Below are 8,638 nucleotides of genomic sequence, written 5' to 3'. Positions count from 1 at the left end.
TAATCTCACAAAATATTATTGATTATGTGTTTTCTCTGTATGAAAACATGTATTGGATCTTTATTTTCCCAGAAAATAATCCCTTTCATTAATAAACAACCCTAAATTTGAAAAAAGTACACATGCTTGTGGGCACAAATCAGCCTCAGAAACGGGTAAAGAATAACTGCAAGTACATAAAAAATAATTCCCTTTTCCACTCTCGCCATTTGGCATTCTTTTGAAACATACGTAGTGGCCTCTCTTAGAGTAAAGTTTGGACTTGATGAATCACCGATGAGATAACTGTTAAGTCCTGTTTCTGCTTCCCTTTGGTGATAATTCTTGCAGCTTGTGTTTTGCTGTCACTCAGTGGAGGAGGGGCCATAGTCCTGTACAGCAATTAGGGAATAGCAGGGGCAGTTGTGTACACACTAGTGCAGTCACACCAGTGCCAGATGTTTAAAACTTCCCATAGATGGAACCTTTAACTTCTGTTATGGCTTCAAAAAAGGGAACTAGAGCCACTAGGTAAAAGCAGACTGAAAGGCAATAGCTATCTGCCTGTCCTGTAAGTGGAAGAGTATCTCATGTCATAATACTGTATCTCAGACTGAGGAAATGAGACTAACAAACATTGTGGGAGATACAGACAATAGAAAACCAATGTGACGGATATGGAGGTTAGAAAGACATACTATATTCTTGATACATATTTTTAGTTAGTAATAAATATGCATTTTTCTACTTTTTAATTATATGTACATGCATTTTACTCAGACAAGATAATTAGCTACATAAAGTTACCAGTTTAATGTTTATAGGGAAGTTTAGAAAATGCTTAGTGGACTTCCAGCCCCTCTCTGGTGGATTCAAGAGAGAGTTTCAAACTTCTAGAACTATAGCAGAAGATAAAGGATAAGTCTAAAAGATTCTCCTTCAAGGAACTGCACTGGAAACATCTCCCAGACTTTTGACATGTAGATGCTTCTTTCTTCTGGCTTTACAATGAGTCCATCCTAGCAAACCTTCCTAAAAAGCTGGCAACTGTGTTGAGAGGCAGAATGTTACCTCTTCTGTGAACAGTTTTCAGTTTTGCCTCCCCAACATTATGCACAGAAATTGCAACTGTGCTTTCTTTTAAAGGTGTGACTGAGGTTGTCTTGGGAGTAACCATTTCCCGTTGCTTCCTTTAAAACTGAAACTAGATTTCCAGTATTATATTCTGTTTCAAAAACTGGAGAGTGAATTGAAGAGATAAAACATGTCATGGTCATTAAAAGTTGGCAGAAAAGATAAAGTCAAAGAGGGATTATGTGGGAATTTAAACATGTTTTATAAACACCAAGAAAAAGACTGAACAAAGGGATAATGGGTACTGTTGCTGCTTACACTGCATTTAGTTTCTCTGGTTTTCTTTTTTATTTTCAAAATTTGCCACCTAGTTTCTGAAGCACAGAAACCCATTATCACTTCCCTAAAGGCCATCTTAGTTTCAATACAGTGAATTTAATTGGAAGTAGAACCCAATGAGTTGAAAATCAAGTACAGCCACAAACCCAGTGCTTATACCACTGGGGCTTGGTATATGAAGAGAACGCATGGCATGAAGCTCAGCAAAGGATCAAGATTAAAATTAGTTAGACTGACTGGAATTATTTGGAAACTGATTCTGCAGAGTCCAAATTTTTATGAAGCCTGCCCTGTGAAATTGCACAAAAGTAGGGAGTAAAGTTATTTTTAAGACTAGATGATTTTTATATTACTGGGCCACTTTAATAAAAAATACCATATTTGTGAGAGAATTTGTAAATCCAGTGAAATCACCAGTAAAAGAAAGACAAGAAAATCCAACACAATTATTTTTTTATGTTATAAAATTCTTAAAAGAAAAAAAATCACAATTGGTGAAAAACTTAAATCTACAGTAGCCAAGGATTCCCTTTAAAATTAGTTTAAAATATTAAAATATAGGTTAATTTATACATTATAAAATACAGATTAAAATATTAAAATACAGAAACACCACTAACCAAAAAATACTTCAAAACATTGTGTTGTATTTTGATCCTGCAAAGAAGGTGCTGTCACTGTGTGAGAAGGGCTGTGCTGTCACTGGGTGAGAAGGGCTGGCAAGTATTAATAGGGTGGAAGAAGGCAGGAAAAAAGAGGAATAATATATTAATCTATAGTTGAAAATCATGTTTGATTTGTTTTAATTTTTTTATATTTTTTTTTGATAATTCAGTTGTCCAGATGTGAATTCTTGCCTTTTGGCAACTCAATATGAGAGAGAACATGAGAAGCATAGCTCCAAATAAAAAGAAAGCATTCATCGTTTCAAAGTGACCAGAAAACAGGAAGAATAAATCAAATAAATCAAGCATGGTGGTAACTGTTTTACAGTGTTATGCTTCTTTATACCTGTTATTTATTTAATGACAATTCATATTTACAGAGGGATACCCAGGTAGTTTGAATTCAAAGTTAGAGGCTTGTGGTAGAGGAATTCAGTGTAAGTGACTGAGAAGTGCTTACTAATTTAAGGAATAACTTACTTATGGGCTCAGAGAGCTGGTACTCCTGTCTTCCTTTCTGTCTTCCTTTCTGTCTTCTTTTTTTCTTATTAAAAACTAGTAAACTAATCTTAACTTCCATTTGGGATTTTAGCTGTCATGGTAGCTGAGATCCCAAATCACAGACATCCTGATCCCAGCAGAACTGTCACAATGGGGTACCTTTGCTCAGAAGTTCAAAATTACTAACACATATTCTGGTGAAAAAATATACCTGATGTGATGTTTACGAGTAGAATCTATTCAACATGAAAAATACCCAAGTTATTAGTATGGCTGACAGAACTTGAAGAGTAGTTTTAAGCCTATCTGGTTTTGAATTCATTAGGCTTAAATCTTGAAGGATTGCCCATTCTGTAACATATTGTTCGAAGTTATTGCAATTTTAGATATTACATGAGTTGTTTCTTTTTGTGTTGCATGTGTACCAGTTGTACTTGCTGTAGGCATGCTATGCAGTGTATTGATATGAATCATATGCATTCATAGCACATTAACTTAGACTTTCACCATAAAATACAGACAATATAATCTTTCACTCAGCTGCATGATCGTAATAGTCCAGAGAATCTGCTATATAGGCAAGAATGAAACATTAATTATTATTTGTAGTAAACAACCATTTTTGTACTTTCACCATGTTGCAAAATAGCCATTCTTCTGCAAACACTTCTGTTTCTTTAAACTTTTTGTTTCTTTTGGATTTAGGCTGTGTGCTGACTCTGCTATTCACTCTAGATAACCACTGTTCTCACTGAACTCTGCACAAGGATTTGTGATCTGTTTTCCTTTGGAGGCAGAGTCTTACTCATGATACTTCAATAAGTTTTAATTTTATGGATAGATCCTCCAATCGAGAATTTTAATACAAGTGAGATTGCTCTGTCTCTATTAGTTCTACATATTTACATATGAAAAAAAATATAAAAAATAAAGGAGAAGACAAATTTGCCTCTGTAAATTTCTCTTCCATAGAAATTCACTGCTGGGTGTCATGGCTTGCCAACAGCAAAGATCAGCAATATCAAGACTTTATGGCTATGTATAGGTTTGTATCATTAAAATAAACTCAAACTTGGAGCAGATGACTGAAATTGAGAAGCAGTCAAAGATGAGTAGATATACTATATACACAGATTATTACACTGTTTAATGAAGGTGCAGCAGTAGATTAAGTTTTGACTGACAATGAAATCAGCTTTACTCTCTGTTCCAGCAGATGAATAATAACACAGACTGTCAAAAAACGAAACACAAACTGGAGGTGAGTTACTGATTTAAGAAAAATATATTTGTCACAAGTAGTGTGTTAGGAGGCAATTTACAAACTTTCTTCAGAAATACAAGGGCTGTTTAGAAAGAAATTTCATAAATCTAAAAGGATCTTTACTGACTAATTATTGATTTGATCTTAAAAAAACCTGAAAAAACCTAAGCCATGTATTTTTAACTCAACTATAATCTCCATTTCAATGCATAGCCAAAAAATTAGAAATTGATCAGTATCAGAGACAATTGCTGAAATATGTTGAAATAAATGCCACCTAAATACATAGAAAATATCATCATGGTAAGGAAATAAAAGCCTTATTTTTATAAAATACAGATTCGTTTATGCAATTATTCATTGTATAGTGGAATTTCAGTATATTTGGTTTATGTTGGGGTGTTTACATATCTTACCCCATACATGTTACATGTATTTTAGCAAATCATGGCTTTCTTTAGCTGTGATAAAAAGGCAACTGAGAAGAAAATATACTACTGATAGATCTCCACATCTGAATATTGTGGAAAGTGACTGAAAATCACTGCCATGTGTTGTATTTTTGCTCAAACATTTGACTACTTGTGTTAACTGTTGTTTTTTGTAAAATCTGCATAGAGCCTTGTAATTATATATATTTTTTTCTACTACTGTTGTGTGTCTATAGCCATTCTTCAAGGTTTATATCTTGTCTTGGATGCCTTCTACACCTATCCTTTATGACTTTCCAACATTGTCAGACAAAATAAACTTCCCTGAAAAATCTGAAGCTCAGTTTAGAAAGGTGCCCAGTAGCTACTGCAGTGTTTCTCTGGAAGCTGCTGATTTTTCTCTTTCTGTTTGTGTGCATTCACATAGAGCTCTTAATTGGACATGTGCTCTCTGCAAAATGATTGCTTTGCCATTACAATTCAGAAAATGCATCCACTGCTGCTAGCTGGGCATCAGGTGGTCACTCCTCCTGATCTCTTCTGGTTCCCAGTTGCTTTCAGAGAGCCCCATATTACTAAATGTCCTTCTGTGCTATTTGCTCATACAGTTACAAGATGGACCTTATTGATTTTGCTCAACTCTTCCCTTTCCTTCCTCTACATTGGTCTCAGGATGCCACAGCAATGCTGTTGGTTGTGTCTTCTGCATTGAAGTTCTGCCTTCATTCACACAAGTATTTCCCCTGTGTCTTATTTACCTGTCCTCTAGTGAAGCTTAAGGTTGTGCTAATATTATTCTTTTCCTCGTCTTCTCTTTTTAGCCCAGTAACTTAGCACTCCATTTTCTTCACTCACATCTAATAGAATAATCTCAAGGAACTGATTTTGCTACTGAGCAACCTTCAGACCCAGTTATCCAACCAATTATCACAGTAACGTAGAGTTTATTACTGTTTCTGCTTTGAGTACTTTAGTTTTATATGTTCCTTTGGCAATACAGAGTTGCATTTCAGGCACATTGAAACTTCAAGCTGCTACAGGAATACTGTTCTAATGTCTACAGTTTTTAAAAGATGTTGAAGTACTTAAGAGCCAACATGCAGGAGTCACAGCAAAGGTGAAGACTTTGCAATTATCCTGTGGAGTGAAGGTTGGGGTGGGTGCTCTGTCTAATCTAGCTTATTAAGGAGGCTAAAGAAGCAACCTCAGTTATGTTCACATAGTGAACAAATCTGGTCACAAACAGGCTCTTCAGTTTAGCTGGCAAAGTTTGATGAGTTCAAACAGATAGATAAATCCTAATTAGCAATCTGGTCTAACTCCTAATTAGTGAGAAGAATTAGCCATTTTTACCACAACTTGGTGGTAAATTCCCTAACTGAAAATTTTTCATGGGATATTTAAACAAAAATGTTCTATTTCAATCATAGATGTTGGCCTTGTGTTAAGAATTCATTCCAGGGATCCCCATGACTCATATGGTATTAGAGATGACAGTGCTTGATCAGAACAAACCCCTTTGGCCTTGAAATCTACATATCTAAATTGGCTGCCCTGGGGGATTTCAGATGCTGGAACAGTTTCTGTCATCAACCCATATAAATTATCACAACCCTTGGGCTGCTTTAATTTCAGATGATCATGAAAGAGCCCAATTAATCAGTATGACAAAGCTCATTTTGAACTACACCAGATATAGCTGGAAAGCTCTTCAATGCTATAATTGCATGCACCAGCCTCACAGGAAATGGTTTGTTTAGAAGAGTTGCTGAATTTGGGGTAGATGCAGCTGTGAGAGTAGCAGTGAGTACTTCTTTGTTGCATGGTGTAGTCCCACAGCGATAATGGCAGGTACCAGCTCTCCTGGGCTCCTCAATAAATGTGTGTCCAGGTACACATGGCACTTTCTATGTCTCTATTTCTAGCAGCACCCACCTACCAGTCTGCAGACATCTCAGGACAGTGAAGTTATCAAAAACCCAGATCTCTTCCTCCACTCCCAGCACCTTTTCCCTTCTGCTACGGCAGAATGAAGGCCACTCAGGCTGTCTTAGGTCTCCTTTTGATCTCTGTACTTTCTCCCACTGGCACGGACTGCACAGAAAATGGGGGCTCCTAAAGACATTTACAGACTAGGTTCCCAAGGACACCTTGTAACAGCTGGGAAAAAGAGCTCAAAAATCAGGAGGCTGAGGAAGTGTATGTGTGACTCTTTTGCTTTTACTTCCCCCTTCTTTTGCTCACTCTCTCCACCACAGGCTATGCCTACTAAAAAATCAGGCCAGTAGCTGCTCCTAACAGCTTCACTTTGCATTTTTTGCTATTGTCACTGTATCAGCCAATCATGTAAAAAATGATATATTGACTTGGCAGGTGCTTCTGTTTTGAACATGATTAAATAACTTTTATTGTCATCTTCAAAGCATTTTTATGGTCATTTACTGAGTGAAAAGGGCTCTGATTTTGTGAGCATCTGCCAGAATATGTTTGATCCTGTCATCATTTCTTCAGAAAATCACGCGCCTGTAGCTAGAGTGCAAGACACGGTAAGTGCATGAATTGTCCATTGCACTCTGCACTTACAACACTGCCTTCATTGTCAGTGATAACAACAGCAGGGGAGAGATCTTGGGAGTTAAGCTACCTGCTGTTTTCTCCTTGATGTTTGAGCTCTTGGATGCTGTATGAATCTCAGAGATGCGAAGAGCAGCTTCTTTGTTGATGGCTTATTTTATTGGCTATTTAAACATGCTATGCTGTTTGTAATTAGAACTGACTGGAAAAGGGGATTTCCATTTCACAGGAGGTGCTGAGTGTTTTGTTGTGCATCAGCACAGCATTATTATAGCGCTGATGGAAGTCTGGGCCATGCTTTGCTCCTGCTCATGGAGTTGCTCTGCAGACCTCCCCTGGGTACCCAAATCTAAGTTCCCATCGTGTTCCACATACTGAGCAGAATCCACATGTACTCCTCAAATGTCCAAATTCCACAGAATCAGCACTTTCATGAGGAAAACCAGCTAAAGCACTCCCAGTCAGCATTATCTATCTATGCCACAGCCTTCTTTGACCTTCATCTGAGCTTACAGTCCCTGTTCACATCAAAATAGAAGTACTTTTGCTAGCTGAGTTAGGCTGGTAACATTGTGTGGATGAAGCAGAGAGTTACAAGTAGCACATCTTTGTTTAAATTTAGCAGTAACCAGCTGGCCACATTCTGTAGGAAGCAGGAAGGGAGGATTCATAGGGAGGGAGGGATCTGAAGGAAAATGAAGCAGAGGCTATAAAAACATTTCTCAAAAATGGCAGCATAATGAAAAGGGATGCCAAGCAAAAAGCTTACTGATCATCTGTGTATCACTCTTAGACTCCAGCTAACTCAGCCCTCAGTTTACAGGGGGCATGCAGGTGTCAGGAAGGATTGCTTCCCACACATTTCATTTTCTGCATTATTCTTTTCCACAGACAAAATTTATTTGTATTTCATTACTACCCTCTGAGCCAGGCTGTTAAAGTACAAGGTGAAAAAGGCACAAAGTTGAAAACGACGTGACTGTCAGTATTCCTGAGAACAACCAAAATGGGACTGACAGCAGAGGCTTGACTCTCAGAAGAAACCTATGGACTAACTGGTTGCATCTTTCTCTCATTTTCATACCCCTGTGTCCTGCATGACTGCTGTTCCTCAACCATTGCTCTGCCATCTGTGCTTCTTTTGAAGCTAGCTGTGCTGCAACTGCCCTCCTCCCCTTTCATAGCCATTGTCTTTCCTCTCAAAAAATTATAAAGAAAGAAAGCAAGTTCATATAAAATCAGTTATCATGGAACAATTTGAAAGACAGATTTGAAAGACAAAAGAGGCAATTAACAATAATTGCTTTTGATATTGCAACAAAACAGCTCCTCTCATCAGAAAGGCAAAACCATTTGTTTTCAGGACTGCTTTTTTGTTGTTGTTGTTGTTGTTGGGAATGTCAAAGGAAGGAGACTGTAGGAGATATCTAACAGTCTGATGAATACCCCTAATGAAGGAATATTTCTGGCTATATTAATGTGTTTCTGCTTGTAAGTCGATGCCACATTTTCAAGACTGTGCCACACAAACATTAAAAATCAGTGAGACAGATCTCAAAAATCATGAGGACAGTGTAAAGAATAATGAGGTCTAAAAAAAAAAAAAAAAGGGGTAACTTTTTATTTTTTGCATCTTAGTTTCTTTTAGAAGAAAAGTTTTTTACATTTTACATGGTTTTTTATCTATTTTCTCTTTCAAAAGAGCTTGTTAAGTTCAATGAGAGCAAAAATGGCATGTGTTTGTACGTGCTGTTACTTCACCATTTGACTCCACAAACAAGGCCGCTGAAACAATTTCAGTGGCAGCCCTG

Source organism: Chaetura pelagica, unplaced genomic scaffold, assembly GCF_000747805.2.
Source record: "Chaetura pelagica isolate M959 unplaced genomic scaffold, ChaPel_1.0 scaffold11, whole genome shotgun sequence".
Classification (NCBI taxonomy): Eukaryota; Metazoa; Chordata; class Aves; order Apodiformes; family Apodidae; genus Chaetura; species Chaetura pelagica.
The sequence above is the reverse complement of the archived record's forward strand: the minus strand, read 5'-3'. Positions refer to the sequence as shown.